The following is a 19,339-nucleotide window of genomic DNA, read 5'->3' as shown; positions in this document are numbered from 1 at the left end:
TCAGTTTCGTTTTCTCGCTAGCCTACACTTCAAGTATACAGAAGCCTGTTTAATGAGTTGTATTAATTATCGAAACTAATTTCGGAAATTAAAACTTTCTAAACATGCTGACGCATTTTCTTTTCTCTTTTTACATATTCCGGCTCTGACATATCCGAATGACTTTAGCGGTGGTTGAGTACACGCAAAGTAACGTTGAGCACACTGAGCACGCGGAGGTGATTCTGGCGAAGCGCGTCCACCGGATCCCCCCCGGAGCGTTGTCTGTTTTCTTCTTTTCACTACAATAGTTTCTGCTCAAGTGCGTGTCTTTCAAATGTATGTTCTATGCGCGAGCGCTCGCGCCAAGAGGACAGTGCAGAATTGCACTTTCGGGCCCGTGCCTTCACCTAAGAACGCCGAGAACATAGTTCTCTGCGCCGCACCTGCTGGCGTCTGCAGCAGCATTTTTTTCTAAAGCAAAAATCTAAAACAAATAGCACTTGTATCTTTGCCAACGCCTTATTTTTGGAAATACACTTGGAATCTTTTATATAGATAAAACGAGCGCGTGCCGGACGGACTGAAATCCTAGTCCCCTTTGGATGACACACACATCCATTTCGGATGACTGACACTTGCCCTAGCGACCCTGCCATTGCTTGAAGCATTTTTTAAACGCCATTTTGGAAATGGACTTCAGCTGGGCCGTCATATTCCACATTATATCTTCTTGTGACCCACATAGGGTCCCTTTCGGCGGCATTTTTATCTTTGGGGAAGTGCCAGAAATCGCAAGGAGCGACGTCGGGAAAGTAGAGAGCCTGATGCGTGCTGTGTCTGGCCAAGAAACTCAATCAGATGCAAAGAACGAGCTGGTGCAGTCATGGTGCCACTGTCGTGTTCCAGCTACCCACAGATCCGGTGTCCCGTGCTGCACGGCATTTTAAAGAGTACTAGCAGAAGATACGTTCAGGTAGTAAGTACTCTTTGGTAATGTTTTAACCTTGTAGTGCATACTCGGGATGCATTACCCCAGCAGAGTCAAAGAAAATGGTCAACATCACTCTAATGTTGCAATGCACCTGACATGCTTGTTTTCACACTGGGATGTTGAATGTCTCCCTTGTGATGACTACATCTTGGTTTCCAGATCGTACGCGTTAACTCATGACTCATCACCAGTGATGACGGAGTTCAGGAAGCTGGAGTCGCCATTTATGGAGTCCAACATGTCTTGAGAGACCTCCAGACAGAGTTCCTTTTGCTCCATAGTGAGCAACGTCGGCACAAATGCCAGACACTCTACGTAGACCCAAATCCTCCTTCGAAATTGAATGCACTGAACTGGAACATACTCCCACCTCAGCCGTAGGTTTTTTAATGGTGCTGCGACGGTCCTGCACAAAAAGAGTCCGCACTTGGTTAATCACCTCGTTATTTCGGCTAGTTGAAGGCCTTCCGGAACGTGCGTCGCTTTCCACAGACGTGCGGCCATCTTTGATCCGGTAGTACCACTTGTTAATTTGTGCAATGTCCATGGCACTGTTGCCGAAAGCCTGCTGAATCTTTCTAATTGTTTCCACCCGAGTGTCACCAAGTTGGAACAAAATTTGAAGAAATACATATATTCAAGCCGTAGCATCATCTTAGGAAAAGAAAGAAAAAACGACGAAGACTGATTGCAATTACTCACTCGGAAGCTGACTGCCAGCGACTCATTTTCTGCGGGCCTGATAAAATTCAGTCATTTGCATTAATGTTCCCTTCACCTCTACACCAGAGGATGCTGTCCGCACTTCATTTGCTTCCACGGGACAAATTTAGGTCGGATACCTTTACACACTGCAAAACGCGGCAGGCCAAACCTGAGGGGGCACAGGCACGTAGCCAGAGGGTGCTTAGGCTCGGAGGGTGGGCGGAACGTGCTACCACAGGTTATGCCCTCTTCTTGTCAAAGTGCCTGTCAGTCAAGCGAATGGCTTTCAGAATTATTTATGCTTCAAAACAGAGTTCGGAGCTCTCTTCGGCGCTTCCACGAGTTGTTCTTGATCTTCTCTCTTTAAAAGGACCATTCTGTGGTCTGGGGTGTTGCCTGTAGGGTCCAAAGATCTAGACACTGAAGCCGCACAGGGTATGTGCTTGCCTCTTTAAAGGGATACTGAACCGAAATCTGAATTCCGCAAAAAAAGGCTCTAGAAGCGTTGAACAGGACTCTACGAACTCCAAAACATTAGCTGTACATCGATATCTCAAAAGGAATGGCCGGACTTTTGGAAAAGAAGGGCGTGACCAAGCGAGGCCTCTGACATCACAGTCCTCTGGGAGAATTTGAGAATGAGGGGGAGTGGCCTCGCTTCGGTTCACCAGCTCGACGCGGGACGTAGTGAGGAGGAGAGGGAATGGGGAATCGTGACGTGCCTCGTCTTGTCGGCCTCGTCAACCGGGTTCAGTCGGGCACTTTTTTTCTAAAAATATGGGGATCCGTTAGATATCGCTGTACGAGTGATGTTTTAGGGTTTTGCATCGTCCCGCCTATCTGTCCAGCCTTGTTTTGCGAGTTCGAAAATTTGGTTCAGTATCCCTTTAAAGCTTAGTCGAAAGACATCACGTTTTACCCAGAGGCTCCACACCATACGTGTCACTCTCAAAGGTGTCATCTTTATCCAGCCCGATGATGATGGGCTGGATGTGAGCACTAGTGGCATTGCCTTGTTGAAACACTTCTTCCACCCCAACAACGTGCTTCCAAGCATTGCACAAGCTTTCAGCCATGGCCAACCCAGCTTCATTGATGAGCTATTGAAATATGGCACATCTCGAGAACTCCCAAGTGACTGTGGATGTGCCTTCCAGTCAAAGTCGCGTCTGAAATTCTGCAAGCCTGCCTCTCTGCCTCTCTTCCCCCCCCCCCCCCCCCCCCCCCCCCAATCCGCCTTTACCTACCGTTTGAACGGAATCTTATCCGATATGTTCTCGGTGTATGCCATTGAAGCCCTGAACCCACAATATGACAGACGTCGCACACGAAAAGATGCCATTCACGTGCTCCATCTCGAACCTTAACATCGAGCCATCGACCTCGTAGCTCCACGACGAGACGTGCTACCTTGAAGTGGTGTAATATTACAAGATGAAGGTACTGCTTAGGAAAAGACGAGGTGGAGGACAACTAACTCGTGCAGCAAGAGTCCAGCCTTCTGCAACAATCTTCATTCCTATACAAACCACCTTTTCATAGAAACAATATTAATAGTGGAACAGCACCTGGGTCCCGGTGACAAGATGGCATTTCCGGGCTTTCAGTTATGCTGCACATAAAGAGAGCAACTTTTTTTTTATTGTGATCCCATACCTCTCAGTGTGACATAAGTGAGAACGTGAAGCATGCTTCTTAATCAATGCTTGCGGAAATGTATGAGCAAACTTTCAAAATTTCTAAAAAATACAGAAGATGATGCCTGTTCCAATAAAAACCACCACTGTTTTTAATGTGTTTATTTTCAAAATATACAGTACAAATTTAAATCACACGGCTTTCGTTTAAAAACAAATAGCATCAAGTAATGTGATTTAGGTTTAAAACGATGTTCAACTGAAAAACAAGTCTTTATAAGGCACTGCACACATGGTACACTATGAACAGCCTTTACTATAAGTTAACGAAAGCAGGTCTTGAATCCCAAGCAGCTCCAGACTTGCAATGCAAGTGTGCCCATTTTTGTGTGCGAAACCCCGATGGCATGCTCAAGAAGGGCGAGTGCATTTTTGATTTCAGCAGAGTATTTGATGTTAAAAGCCCAGAACAGGCACATCAACAACGACACTGCTTGTGTAAGGCTTGCAGCATCAATGGTCAAACCTTCGACAGTGACCGCATACACTGAAGATGTGAGCACGTCCTCACCAGTGTACAGAATACTTGGGTTCATGTACTGGGCGCCCGGCTCTTGTGACAAGGACAAACGCCATTTCGATGAAAATACCAACATGCAAATCGCTGCACAATTAAAAACTTTCTCGAGTCATTTCATTCTTATTAAAAGTAAAACTTATACTTCTTTCAATTTGGTAATGCTGTTGGGCTAACATGCTTTTAAAGTTTATCCAGACATTTTGGGAAAAATATGCAAATCAAAACTTGCTGTTTCGGCAAGACAAATGACATTAAAACAATTCCTCAGAAGGTCTTTACAGACAACCTGGTAATTGTTCAGTATGTTATGTCGTCACATATTTTTCGCAAGAGTAGAGTTTCGGAAACAGTCCCACACTGCAGTTTATTTTGAAGTAAATGATTAAGCACAAAAGGTTGTATGTATCCATATAAACTTGCTGGATTGATCCTCAACTTTCGAAAGAAAAAAAAAAAAAATTTGCAATGTCTACCGTAGTCCAAGCGCCCACTCAAAATTCGAGGATAATCACGAAAAATTGGGGGATGGGTGCTTCTGAGGTCCTCAATATGCAAAGGACTTGCTTTTGCATATTTTCGAAATGTTACAAAATTGCGAGACACTTATTGTGGAATGGGTGGATGCTCGCATTTCGCAGTAAATAAAACCCAGTTCGTTTTAAATATTAACTACCATAATTATACAACTGATCTACCCAGTTCACTCAAGCATATCCTTTGTTTCAGGTTGGAAGCTTTTTCGGAGGGTACCTATAAATGCGAAAAAGTACCATTTCTTCAATTGTTGTAGTGTTTTACATCACAACGCTCGGGAGGAGCTCTGCATTTGTTTTTCATCCCATCCTCCCCAAACATCAGGGTTTACAATGTTAGAGATTAGCTTTTTTGTTGGTATGAGAAAGTAGGATTTCTTCTCCCCAAAATAAATATGCGCCTGGTGCGACATAATGGACCTTTTCCGAGAAGCATTCTGCGCACGTGCGAGCGCCCGATGCCAAGCAGCAAAAGACGGCACGAAAAATTGAGAAAATTCAGAAGGAGGCTGTGGATCAGCGAGTAGAACACGTAATTGCAGCATATTTATAATTGTGTTACACAGAAAAAGAAAGTGGACAGAAAGATAAATGCAACACTTGGGTGGACACCACGGATGCCCTTTAAAGTTGCGTTGGGCATGCGCCGCTGCTCAGAGAGCAAAGAAACGGGTAGCGTGGCTCGCATTATAGATTGGTAGCGCAGGTACTTCACTTCCTTGATTTTTAGTTCGTGCAGCCACCGCCTCGTGCCGTCGGTATGTGGAAAAGATCTATTGCTGCAAGCACAACAGCCCTGTTATGCACCTTATTCTCATTTAAGCTGACGACAAATTTTGCATTCATTATCACTTTTCACCACAGTAATTGTTCTGATTACAGCTTTCCAGTTCTGTAAGAAAAAAAAGAAAATACTGGCGCATCACTCATTCACAAACTGTCGTGCTCTGTACATTATATACCTGTGAACCCTTTTGTTATTATTTTAAATTAATAAACAAGTTTTATCACTTTCCACTTTCCCAGTTATTTGATGTTAATATCCTAATGGGCTTTTCTCTCTAATAATAAATATCTATTTTAATTGAAATAGGCATGCCGAGCAATTCATACTAGACTCTTCACGAGGTTGTTGCTTCTTTCCTTCAGCAGGCATGGCAGTAAGATCAAGGCACCGTTGGCAAGGAGAGCTGGAGAAAAAAAAAAAGAAAAATAACATCTTGGAAAATAATGTTTTGCAATCAAATGTTGCCATGGTTATACAATCACAATATACTATCTAGAACCTTTACCAGGTGTTCACTACATTACTTCGTTTTAGCTTTGGCATGTACACCAACTCATGTTTACAAACAAACCGGAGCGCCCCTAGCGGACGCCACTGGCGCCGCGCATGCGCGGTGGATGGTGGGTAAGAAGCCCGCCGTCGCCCATAAACAAACCATCGAATTGCGTTGTTGTCGGCGCCGGTGCGAGTCCCCGTGCTCTTTTTCGCGATAGGATTGTTATTCTACGTACTCCTAACAATGTCTGACTACTTGAGCGGCTTCAGCGAAACTAACAAGGCAAAACTTTGCGTGCATAATGTGACGTGCGGCGATTCATTTCACGTGGACGCCGCAGAATGGGCGCTAAAGCCGGACTCCCACGATGAGATTCTGCTCGCTATTTTTCAGTCGCGACGTCGCTCGGACTGCAAAAGCGTGGACCGTAGCTGAGATGGTGGACGTCGATACTGAAAACCGCAAGTAGAATCGGTCATTACAAGTCGGTGATGGCCACTGGTAACAATGATCAACATCTTCTTATCTGTTTACACTTAGCCTACTTACCCCAACCAACCTTCAAAAGTGTTTTGAGGCCTGCATTTAGTTCTTATCGCAATTACCGGGTCAACGTTTGGTTTACGGGCCGCTGTCGTTTGAACGAGCTGACGACAAAAAGCAGCCAAGTTTGAAAGAGCAGACGACAGTTCGAACACATGCGCAATGGAGTACGGGCAAGAAGCACCGCGTCCCGCGTCAACAAACCATTCGAATGTCACGTTGTCGGCGTCTGTGTGTGTCTGCATACTCTTTTTCGCATTGGAATTGTCGATTCTACGTCGTCATCGCAATGTCTTACCACTTTAATCGCCTGAGCAAAATAATCAAGGCTCGTAAATAATTTGACGTGCGGCGATTCATTCGCATTAACACCGCAGAATGGACGCCAAAACCATGATGAGATTCTTCTAGCTATTTTCGGTCGCGACGTCGATACTAAAAATCGGAAGCGGGAACAGAGCAAGCGTAACAAGTCGGTGATGGCCACCGGCACCAATGATCAACATCTTGTATCTACTGTTTGCACGGAGCCTATTTAAGTCTTTTGAGGCCTGCAATTACTTATTTTTGCAATCACTGGGTCAAAGTTTGGTCTACGGGCCGCTTTTGTTTGAACGAGCAGACGACAAAAAGCAGACAAGTTTGAAAGAGCAGGCGGAAGTTCGAACGATCAGTCGGCCGTGTGAATTTGAAGACTCACTGAACCCGTGGGTGGTCCGGACAACTTGGAGGTTTTCTCTCGTTCACGATGGAACAAAGCAAATACATTTGGCGACCACAAAGTATTGCCCGCACAAGCAATCGTAGTTCGACAGCGTCTGGTTTGCCCTATTCACGGCTACTATCCACGTCCTCGGACGAACGGAGGGGGCAAAAACGCATGAAAACTGATCTTCAAACCTTTCCAGACTCTCTTGGTACAGCCCCTGTCGCAACATTTTGACGAGAAGGCAGGTTTTGTGTCTCGTTTCTTCCAAAGGAACACAGGAATGCATGTCTGGCACGGCGACTTCTGCCCACCACCCCAGACCGGAAGTGCGTCCCGCGCGCCACTGCCGCGGCGTGACGTAGGAGAGTTGAGTTCGTGTATAGTATGTATTCACGCGAGTCTTGGGAACAGTGCCGCCTTTGTGTCCGCGAGAGCAGACAACCACACCGCCACACCAGCACTGCCCGGCGATTTCTCCGCCAACACCATGCACGAACGACGGACGCTTTACGCAGTTGTGTTGTTACAGTGCACTGGATAGTTGCGGCAACATTATGATGTTGTCTTCGGAAAGTAGTTTTCCACCGTTGGGCCCTTATGGCAGACAGCCAACAGGAACATGTACACTACGAGAAGATGGAAATCTGCAGCGTGGATCCCATCGGTCTGTCGCCGAATGGCCTCATCCAAGACAACAGGTGGCAGATGCGGGTGGAAATGACTGACATCCAGGACTTCAGTGCAACCCACTTCAAACGATAATGAGAAACTGATCATTTCCAGTCTAGTCGTATCTTAAGTGGGTAGCACTGTACTTGATGTTAACAACAAGTTTTGTTATGTGCAAGGAAGTCTTAAATGCCGGTAACTACAGGCTAATGGGTTCAGGCACTGTCGATGAAAGCAGTAATTGCGGAAAGCGCGATCGTCGTCTCGCAGGTAAGGTAGACCTACGAATATTTACTTTTACAAGTTTAATCATTCTTTGATCTGGCGAAGTAGACTGAACTCGCGGCACTTGTTTTCAAGTACGTCTGTGGCACTTCTTGTTTTTGGCAGACATTATTTCTTTTGACATGTCGACATCTCAAGAGGGCTAGGCCTATCGTGCTGGTCAAGTTCAGCCGCTATAAAGGACTCCCAAGAGAAGACCCAAACGTAAGCTTCCTATTGGAGGAGGCGGAAAATCGGCCTTGAAAGAAATTATACCATTCTTGAGCATGTTTTCGTCTTTTGAGTCGCAGCAACCTCAAAGCTTTCGGGCGCTGTTGCTTGCCAGTGACAAGCAACAGCCCGTACTCTAACCTCGTGTTGCTCGCATGGCGCCAACAATTCACAGTATCACTTTACAACGTGCTGTACAGTTCTTAAGGAGAATGATTAGCCTTCTAAAAGTGAATCAAACAAAGGTGCAGACGTGCTCCAGAATTACGCGAATATCTTAAGTCTACCTCACCTGTGAGACGACAATCGCTCTCTCTGCACTCGCTGCTTTCATCAACGGCTCCTGGACCCCTTAAAATACTCGGTTGAGCGTGACAAAATCTGTCTTCAGGAGGTAATCCGAGATGTCAGTAATTTCCCCCAGTGGCCATAGCTAAGCTCTTGGACGTGCGGCTGTGGAGCGAACGGATCCACACCGCAGATTTCCACCTTCTCCTCATAGCCTGTGCATTCTTTTCCACTGTCCACCATAGGAGCCCAGCAATGGAGAAACCCGTGCCGTAGACAGCATCGTAACATTGCCTAGACTATACACTGCACCGCACCACCGCAACTGCATAGAGCATCCGTCGCTGTCACTTGTGCGTGATGTTGCATGCAAGAATCACTGGGCAGGGGGGCCGTACAAGCACAGTTGTCTGGTTTCGCGGACACAAAGATGGCACTGTTTGCAGAATGCCAAGGTCCCAAGCTGAGCTTAAATACACCTCATTGCTGAAAAAAGTTCTGCTCGAGCCATAGGCTACAATTAGGGCTCCGTGTTTTCGAAGTTTATTTTTCGTCAAATTCGGAGGGTGTTCTTCGGAGTTTATTTTTTGCCGAAGATTCGTAGTTTATCGGAGTTTATATTTGGTTGATTCCCAATTCTCCGAAATTCAGAGTTTAATTTCGCAGTAATTCCTATTCAACATAAACATGTAAATAATAACCGGATGTAAACGTATGCCAGATAAACAATAAAACGCGCTTGTACCGATTAAAATTGCTTCAGATGAATTTGACGTTCGTGCCATTGCCATTGGCAATATTAATTTGTCCCACTACAAAAGTGTTGCTTCGATAAACGTCGATACCTTAAAAATCAATAAACTCCCGGGGGCAGTCACTACGAAGCTTGTAGTCATCCCATCTTATTCCATCAATCTAGCCCACGGCCGCGCGAGGTGGAGTGGTTAAGGAGGTAATAGAAAGTTTCAACTGTTTCGTTTCTCTATTTAATAGAATCTCTATGGTGCATAGCTTTCACTGTTAGAAAAGCATACCATCTGCTTTCTCTAAGTCACAAATCGCTTGGCTCAAAATGGAAACCAAAAGATTGGGTTTTGTTGTGACCCGAATGTATGATGACCTGATGCCCTGAATCAACCTCGACGAAAGAAGCGGCAAGACCCCTTTTGACAACGGTCTGAGATTTGGAAGATAATTATGGTGCCAGTTTCTCAGGACCATTAACTCCGTGCTGATCAAATTGTAAAAAAAAAAAAAAAAAATATATGTCTTTCACTTCATTTTACATTTTTTTTGCGGGGGGGGGGGGGGGGGGAGGTGGCATGGGCACATAAACATTTGGAGTTTATCGAATAAATCCGAATAAACCAAAATTTTACCGGTGGGTGTTTTTCGGAGGTTTTCGGATTTATTCGAAAACACGAAGCCCTAGCTATAATGTAAGCAGCATCACAACAGCTGGTTCTGTTGGCACACATAGGCAAATAAGGAAGGGTAGAAAATATTTCTGCCTGTAAACAAAATTAATGCAGAGGTATAGCACTTTTTCTTCAGCTACTTACTTTTACCCTCTTCCGGGCAGTTCTCGGCGGCTTCCAATATTTGTTTTTCCTTTTGTTTTGATGATGACTTCATACGGAAAAGCACATAGAGGGCCTTGGTGCTTCTCTCAAGGAAGGCTGCGAGACCCTCCTGGGCATCTCTCCCTGTCTGGTGTCGGAACTCCTGCTGAATCTGTAATAATAAACTTTGCTCAACTTATTTAAAATATGTCAAAATCATAACAAAAACATTCATAAAGATTTTTGTCCAATAACATAGCATGACAATTAAGGCTATTCATGCTTTTTTGCTCTCGGAGATACAAGATGCGTTACCTAAATGATATATTTTAGTACTATTATTTCAACCATCTAGCTTTGACTTCTTGCAATGTTTGGAGTTCTGCATAATAGTTTCCTCAGCTGCACATTAACATTAATCATATTTCTCTGTTTGATGCCGAAACTTACATTGCTGCCGAGTTACTGGCATATGTAGACAAGTTGTGACTATACTAGCCTTTTATAAGACGTAAAACAAAATGATTAGGAATTGATGTCTCCCATTGGAATATTTTTGGATCATTCTACCTAAATGTATAAATAGCGTAAGAATCCTAAAAACAATCTGAACCGTATATTACTGTGACGGTAATCATGTTCACAGCCTCCATAATCAACCAGCCATTGAGCTGTACAGCAAGGGCATTGTGATAACTTGTCATGGTTCAAGAAAATGCTACAGCTAGTGGCAGCCAACACATCAGGTTGTGAAGTGAAGACCTCAACAGACGTGGAACATGACTGCTACTATAGTCCGTTTCATAGTTAAGCTAAAATGCTGCCATGGCTAGTTGTGCAAGCACATGGCTTTGTCTAGTACCCCATTCGCATGCGACCACATGCAAATGAGACGCTAGACAAAGTCAAGCTCTCGTGCTACTAGCCTTGGCAACATTGTAGCTTAAGTATGAAATGGAGTGTAGTTGGTCATACAGACAAAATTCATTACAACGGACTAACATGACCTAGCGCAAAACATCCCCCCTTGTATCCAAACTATGCTGTATCCAAAACGGGGAGGTGCAGAAATGGATAATTTCTTACAGAGCAACTTCATGAAGCTTTATTTGCAAATCTTTCAGAAAGAACAGTGTGATGAGAGGCTGCTGGGATTGTCTGAGTGAACATGCAGTAACTTTTCACTAGATCTTAACTATATGCAGGAGTGTACATTTTACTTGGTTTAGCTGTGTAAACGATCCATCTTCGTACTCACTGATTATGTTTTTATCTTCGTATCTGGCCAGGATTTAAGGCAACTACTTTGTCTGCTACTCGGAGACGACTCCTTCGTTAACGATAACAGCTCTTCCGTAGATTTGCATAAAGATAACATTGTGTCGGATTTTAAACAGACCAAGTCAGCCCTCCCTGAAATTGACAAGGACAAGGCCAAAAATCACAGCAAGCTCTTCAGCACGCTTTCTCAGGAGCAATCCATTTACAGGAACGCTCAGCGCGAATGCGCCTCACAGTCACAACAAAGGGACCATCGCAACACACGGCCAGGTAGCTAGCCTCCCAGAGTCGCAAGTGTTTTCCGCAGATGTCACCAGAGACATGCTTCTGCTCGATTCCCTTGTTCTTCATAATTGTACTGATTGTTTGCTTGTACAGGGCCTTTGCGACATCCAAATGTTTTTACCTAGATCTGCAGTGCTGGTGATTCTCACTTTATTGCCAAGAAATCAATTTTATCCTTTATGCGGACATATCAATGCCACCCTCGTCGAACATGAATAGTGCGCAGACACACAAACATAAAAAAGGGCAAATTGAGAGTTCACTGATTTGGCTAAAGTCCTCCCAAAGATGCACTACATGGCGCACTATGGAAGACTGACTGCGGCCCTTGGACCACTGCGCCAGTACTGGTGCCTTCGTTTCGAGGCGAAGCACCAGTACAAGTCCATGGCTTCAAAAGTAAAAAATTTCATCAACATTTGCAAAACCCTTGCGACTCGGCACCAACTCCTGCAGAGCTACAAAATGAACTCTCCCAAGTTCCCTTTATGCCCGAGAATGCTGTGTGCCCGAGCTGTTGACAAAGCTAGCTTGCCAGCCGCTGCCCAAAGCTTGGAGTGCAAAGCAGATCTCTTGGAAGCAAAAAGCGTGTTTCTAGACGCCGGAGGCTACAGGGTAGAAGACATTCTGGTGGTAGGTACCGGAGAAGTCCCCCAGTTTGCGCAGGTACGGGACATTTATGTCTCAAAGAATGATGCTTTCCTACTGCTTGAGAGACTTGCTACAAACTGTTTTCACCAACACATCTGCGCCTATGAGGTGACCAAAACAGGGGTGCTTCAACTCTCGAAATGTGGTCCTGACAGTGCCGGCCCTACATCATCAAGCGCCCGGGGCGAACTGCGACCGTGCCCCCCCCCCCCCTTCCCCCCCAACTCCCTCTTTATACACCCCTAGCTATCGACATCACGCTGTTCGTAAACATGTGAGTATGGCCCACCGTGGTATGGCCAACACGAGCATTTTGTCAGACGAGAAACGATTCCCAATAACGAACGACGACCGAGCATATAGCGTCCTGTCGGGCGCCATGTTCAAATAAATCAGAAAAGAAAGGTTCGAAAAAAAGGGGGGGGGGGCGGTGGCGCCCCCCTTTTGATGGCGCCCATCCCTAAGGCCGGCCCTGGGTCCTGAACTGGAGGCCTCACATCAGCACTTGGACCTGTACAGTGGTGGACACGTGTGTCTTCGTTACGACGTATTATTTTAAACAGCCAGTGCCCATTCAGAGCCTGTAAATATGCTTATTGTATTTGTGTTACATGGCAAAGTAAATGGTTCCTTTCGAGGTATGCTGTCCACATTTGAAATGAGACGAGCACTGCAGTATAAATAATTGCGCTAACCTGCGGTGGGAAACTCCCTTTGCCTACAGTGCCTGTACAATCTGCTGATCAAGTGGGTTAATAGTTTTGTAATTACTAGCCGCACACTGTCGCCGCGAAGCGGCGTGAACGCAGGCGGGGGGCTGGCTTAAGACGCTCCCCAGTGACACACGGGCCGTCCGAAAAGGGTGACCCAAATGGCGTGAGCATTTGGTTCACCCTTTTCCGTCGAGGTGCACGACATAGGGTACTCTTCTCAACGGAACCTCCTCGAGAAATTCGATTAATGTGCGGGGCAGACATGTGGGAGTTTCTCGTACGACCTCTTGAACGTACGACCGGTTGAACGAACATTCACGCTGGGATGTTGTTTGTCGTGCAACCGTCCCAAAACTGTGAGCACATATCAAATATGCTCGATCAAATGTGCCAAATGAGTCAGTGAAGGCGAATCCTATATCCCGAGACAGAGAAATACTGAAATACACGGACATGATCCCAGATATTTGTGTACGTTCGTCCTGTACGGCCTCAGTCGTAGTGTTCAATGCTTCACACTTCACTGCACTTCAAGGCAAAAATAATGGGTATGACAGGCGTGGAAGTTCGGCAAAACCGAGGAGGCCATTTGCAACTTATCTGCACGCAAAACTGACCGAGCACAAGTTTAATGAGAAGACACTCTTTACTGAACCGCATAATAAAAGACGACAAGGGTATCCTTACCTCGTTCCGGCGAACATTCAAGTCAACTCACGCCCGTGCGTAGCTTCCTGTGCTTTGCTAGATATTTGGTTAAATTCCTTGAGCACGACGCCAGCTGCCAGCTGTTTTCTGTTGTAGTACGTACACGGTAAAACTGGTAAAACCGTAAAACCACTGACAAAACAAGCGTTGGGTAAAACCCGCGACGGAAGCAAGAAGAACAACCGCGAAACTTTTTATTTGTCTCGTGTTTTAGTAGGTGCCTACCAAGGTTGCCTGTACTTGTTTGTTTTCTGCCAGTTTAGGCGAAGTGAGCCACACGCATGTTTCGGCCGGTTCAAAATTGAATAAATGGGACCAACGGCACAAAGAAAACAAGTTTCAAGTACTTTTTGAGATTTTTGAAGTGACTTTTACTATTGAACGACTGCATGCACTTGAATGTTCAATTCAAGAGTTTATAAAACGTGACAACCCCAGGCTTGTCACCTGCGAACAGGGTAGTTACGCTCGATGGCTCGAGCCCAGTGGGTCGTTAAGTAAGCCTGTGGGGTCGTTACAGCCGTCAAAACGCATGATGACGACGGGGGGTGCTCACTTTTTCTTAGAGTGTAAGCGTTCGAGCCGGCCGGAGCGTACATCCGAACAGACCCATGATTTTCGTCCCTGGAAGGTTTCCTACGATTTTCCGGAAAGGTGTAGTAGAAACTCGCTAAGCGTTATGTAAAACCCCCGATTCAAGCGATTTTAAAACGACCTGAAGCTCGAGGGAAGCACGGAAATGCGCTGAAGCTTAGCCCCCTCCATACTGTCAAAGCCTGGCAGATCGCCACGAGTCGCGGCCTCCGAAAGTGAAAAAGCGTCAGACAACGAATGAGAGGAGAGGCGTGTAACGGGCGCCCCGCTGCGGCGAAACGCCAAAACACACTTCTCCCGAGCGATGGAATGTCCGCTCACGCTCCTCGCGTTCCTCGCGCTACTGCGTCTTTACTGGTCGGGTTTGAAAACCGTGTTTCGGGTCCTTGCCGCTGTAAAAACTGCGCCCTGAATACCAGAAATGCTTTGTGCTACCAGGTCCTCCCGCTCCAAATCTGCAACCAGGCACTCCATGGCTCTGTCGTCCAACTGCCAGGCTTTGTGAGAATAGAGGAGGCTATGGCTGAAGTTATTACTCGTGTAGCACGCGCGAGGCCTTCGATGCGGAGACGCTGATGATATTCTCAACATTCGAGTTTTCGCATCGCCGGCCTTGTGCCCGCTGCACGAGTGGTGCCGCCTTTTTCACGTGCTCAAACTGACCGATGTAAGGGTGTTCAATGTCGCGCAGCAGGTTCCTATTTGATAGCCCATGTTAATTTTCTCTGTTTAGAAAGTTTATTAGTAAATTTTAGATAATTATTTTGTCAATTAGTATGTCTTCTGCAATTCTTGACGTCCGCTCTAGCTGGCATGTCTCCCCCGAACAAGATTTTTTTTTTCCTCGAGCATTTTATTTTGAGGGCTTTTTGGACTTGTTTACATTTTCAGTTCTTTTAAAGGCTCAGGTGATTAGTGACAGACTACTGTATTATTAGCGTCTATTTCCCTCAGTAATGCCTTATATGCTATGGCTGCTTTTGAGTGCAAAAAAAATTATACGCTCGCAATAAAGATATTTATAGCAACAAGGAGTCTTTCGAAAATACTGAGTTTATTTTATTTATCTTTTCTATGATCTTGACATGCATTTTGCAACACAATTGGTGTTGTTCTCGGGCCCCCGACAAGTGATATTTGACAACGCTTTCTCACACCTCTGGTTTCTTAGGAAAACATTTATGTTTCTTCGTTGCTTCAAAATGATATTGCCATCTTCACATGCCGGGAGCTATCAACATTAGTTCAGTCAAAGCTTTTAGGGTAACACACGGGTCGGGTCATGGAGTTGGTTAGTTTTGCAGTGGTAATAATTCTTCCAGTTGTTTTTTCGAGAGAACCTCTACAGAAACATGAATCCTCGGAGAGGGGTATGGAATTTCGATTTCACTTGACTGCACATAAAAATACAAATGGCTGCCCTATTGAAAAAGCAAAAATCCCTATATGATTTGACCAGTAAAGATAGCAGAACTTACAAAACTGATATGAAGCGAATATCAGACAAATGTAAGTTATTTTATTATTGTATGCCTTCTAATATGTTCGTTGAACACCTTCCTTTAACTTTTTATGACTAGAGTTTTTCAGATTAAATATAAATAACATACAATACGCAGCAATATTGAACTAATATTGACAAGAGAAAAGATTTTTGCAGAACACTCCAATTTTTTTATATAGAATAACCAAATCAGAACGCTATAAAAAAAACCTGAAGGTTTTTTTTGTTTTTTTTTGTTTTGTTTGTTGGAGTCACATTATTATGCTCACTATTTTCTGCAGTACACTGATCTGCAATCAGCTTATCCAAATATCCCATTTCATAATGACAAGAAGTCTACAGGAAGACGAGCTCGATATACTTTTGCTTTCTAGCTTGAAGAGGTTTTACAATGTCCAACCAATAAATTACTGTAGGCCAATCACAATGAAGAAAACGCGGGAAATTCACTTCCTTGTTCTTACTGTGAGGATATTATCAACGAGTAAGTTTGGTACTTCACTAGAGGTATACAATACATTGTTGGTATGTCCCTTTATAATCCCATCATAACTCATTGAAACAGTACAATCGGGAACATCTTGTTAGAACAAGGTTAAGGTAAATCCTGTAACCGCTTCGAAATCGCGCCATTAGCTTGGGTGAAAAATATAACACTTAGTATAAAGATACGCAAAATACAAGCCAAAAATGTCCTATGAATTTTCCTAAAACACTTCTAAGAGTGAAAGGTACGGATACATGCACAAGCTTTAGAAAAAACTAAACTAGCCGGTGTGATCCTGCTAAACATAAGTAAATTACACAGGAAAAAAAAATCTCAGCTGGTATTTTCCACAATCATGCCAAATCTTCCTTGCGTTTGTGTGTGTGTGTGGGGGGAGGGGGTTATGAGGATATTATACCGTGTGTAGGTTGGTCAGCCATTTAAAGTTCCGACGAGTCACTCCCTGCAGATGAGCAATTTAGCCAGTGCAGTACAACCGCTAACCGGGGGTCTTTAACTTGCACCACGCAGTCGTGATAAACGACCGCACGCCGGTACGATGCTCATCCTGATCGAAACGGGCAGAGGTGGGGCTCGAACCCCTGCCCTGCCCTGCCCTGCCTGTGATGTGGATTGTAAAGTATATAGTAAATGTTTAAAAAAATATCTAAATTTTTTTTTTCAGGTTCAACTATCGCTGAACGGACAGCCTCCTCCCAAATGCAGCTCTAGCGGTCAAGACCACATTGCAAAGATTCGAAGCTTGACATTATCGTATTTTTTACTAAGATTATTACATTAACATTGTTTGTAAATTTTAATTGGAAAACTTAGGTCGACATCTAATACATACATGGGAAAACAAAGCAGAGTTTGTGATGACCTTCTTTTCCGTTCTTTTTTGTGCGTGTTTGTGTGCGTGTTCTGAGCTCTCTCCTGATGATAAGAAAGAATGAGTTGTGGCGCTACTAGGATATACGAAGCGTTCGAGCCAGCCCCAAGCGCACATCCAAAGAGCCCCACGATTCCCCTCACTGGAAGGTTTCCAAGGGCGTTCCGAAAGGGTGTATTAGAAACTTGCTAAGCCTCATCTAAAATCCTCGAATTAATCAGTTTTAGAACGACCCGAAGCACATGGGTAGCGCGGGTGTTCTGAAGTTAAACTCGAGTAGCAGGCGCAAGGCCGGAGACGTGGAGACGCGGTTGATATTCTCATCATTCCCGTCTTCGCATCTCCGGCCTTCCGTCCGGTGCACGAGTGGTAAGTTTAGGGCCTTGCCGCTTTGCCCAGGTGCTTTTTGAGCCGTCCTTAAAGTGACCGATGTAAGGATGTTCGATGTCGCGCAGAAGGTTTCTATATGAAAGCATATGTTTACTTTCTCTGTTGACAAAGTAACTTAGTAAGTTTTGGATAATTTTTGTCAATTAGTATGTCTTTTGCAAGCCTTGACGTCCGCTGTGGCTGGCACTTTCTCCCCAAAAACAGTTTCTTTTTTCTTTTTTATTTCTCAACCTATTTTTAGGTTTTTTGGGCTGGCTTGCACGATGCCTTATACGCCTTGGCTCCTTTAGAATGCAGATGAATTATACGTTCGCAATAAAGATATTGAAAATAACAAGCAGCTCTTCAAAAATGCTGAGTTCACTTTTTTTGTGATATTTACAGTAGAATATTACCTATTGAATAATAGGTAATATTCTAGGACACTAGACAAGTAATATATTCTAGCACCCGTGAGAAGTAATATTTCATAAAACATTATAAAATATTACTCGTCTGGGGTCCTAGAATATTACCTATTGTTTTGTTATATTGACACGCATTTGGCAAAACAATAGGTAATCTATTGTTTTGCCAAATGCGTGTCAATATCACACTAAAAAAATTGCATTTGGCAAAACAATAGGTAATATTCTAGGACTGCAGACAAGTAATATTTCATGTTTCCAACACGTCTGGTTTCTTAGGATGACATTTATTTTTATTCACTGCTTCAAATGTTGTTGTTATCTTCACTTGCCCCGAGATATTGATTTCAGATCTGTTATAGCTTCAAAGAGTAACGCACGCGACGGGTCATGCAAGTGGTACGTTTTGCAGCGCTAATGATTCTACCAGTTGTTTATCTGAGAGCACCTCTACAACCACATGTATCCTCGATGAGTGGTATGGAATTTCTGATTTCACTTGACCCCAGATAAATATTCAAATGGTTGCCCTATACACTCCGTGCGACGCGACTGGCGCGCCGCCGCGCGGCTGGTACCGAAGGTAGGCAGTGAGAACCCCAGAGAAAACGAAACCGAAACCACGCCGTGTACGTCGGTATGCATTGAAATCGGAGTGGTGCGGTTGCGCTGGGTTCACAGCATGAAGTGCTGCCTGTGCTGCGTCATTAGGTGCTTCAATAGTTATGCGTCGTATCTCGTGGAGACAAAGTTTCACAGTTTTTCACCTCGCCGATGTTTTGTGGGACAGCGACAACGATGGAGCCGTGCCGTACGACGCGAGAAATTTGGTCTCCCGATCATGTCTGCCACTGTGTTGGCACGGCTGACATATTCTACACTGCCGCTTTGCGCTCTGCGTTTGTTTTCGTACCAGTAACGCCTACATGTGTCAGCGCCGATGGGACGAACTGAAATGCCATCCCACACTCGCGGGTTTGCAGTGCCAATTTCATTGGCCCTCCAAAGAAGTTCCGTCCCCATCATACGTGTCGATGATATTTCCGGAAAAGTATGGCACACAATCTGTACTTCATGAAGAAAGATTCGAACGTTAAAAAAGTGACAAATATAAATCTAAAAAAAAAAAAAAAAACCAATGAAACTCGGAATCACTGGAGAATCGACGGTTGAGTATGGAAGTGTATGTGGTGTGCTTTCTTTCTTGATCAGCCTCCTTTTGGAGGTGGAAACGCTGACACCCCGAGTTCTGTAGACAACAATTTTTTTTTCTCTCGGCTTTAGGGCCGCCTATCACAAAGTGGTTCGACCTGGAAGTACCGTCCTACTGGTCCCTTCTTACCTGTAAAGTGTGCACCTCCCATGATGAGTGGAATTATCTGACAGCCTTTGACGGTCAAAGCCAGTTCCCATTTAGTTACGCCGCCCAAACTAAATTTCAACCTGGTTT

General features: G+C 44.7%; 1 pseudogene; it reads right to left on the bottom strand.

Annotated features, from left to right (window-relative positions):
* Positions 1–1,042: 1,042 nt before the first annotated feature.
* Positions 1,043–1,627, bottom strand: LOC115321242 (annotated as a pseudogene).
* Positions 1,628–19,339: the final 17,712 nt, after the last annotated feature.

Source organism: Ixodes scapularis, unplaced genomic scaffold (assembly GCF_016920785.2).
Source record: "Ixodes scapularis isolate PalLabHiFi unplaced genomic scaffold, ASM1692078v2 PGA_scaffold10__122_contigs__length_95168666, whole genome shotgun sequence".
Taxonomy (NCBI): domain Eukaryota; kingdom Metazoa; phylum Arthropoda; class Arachnida; order Ixodida; family Ixodidae; genus Ixodes; species Ixodes scapularis.
This window is presented reverse-complemented; position numbering and strand designations above follow the sequence as displayed.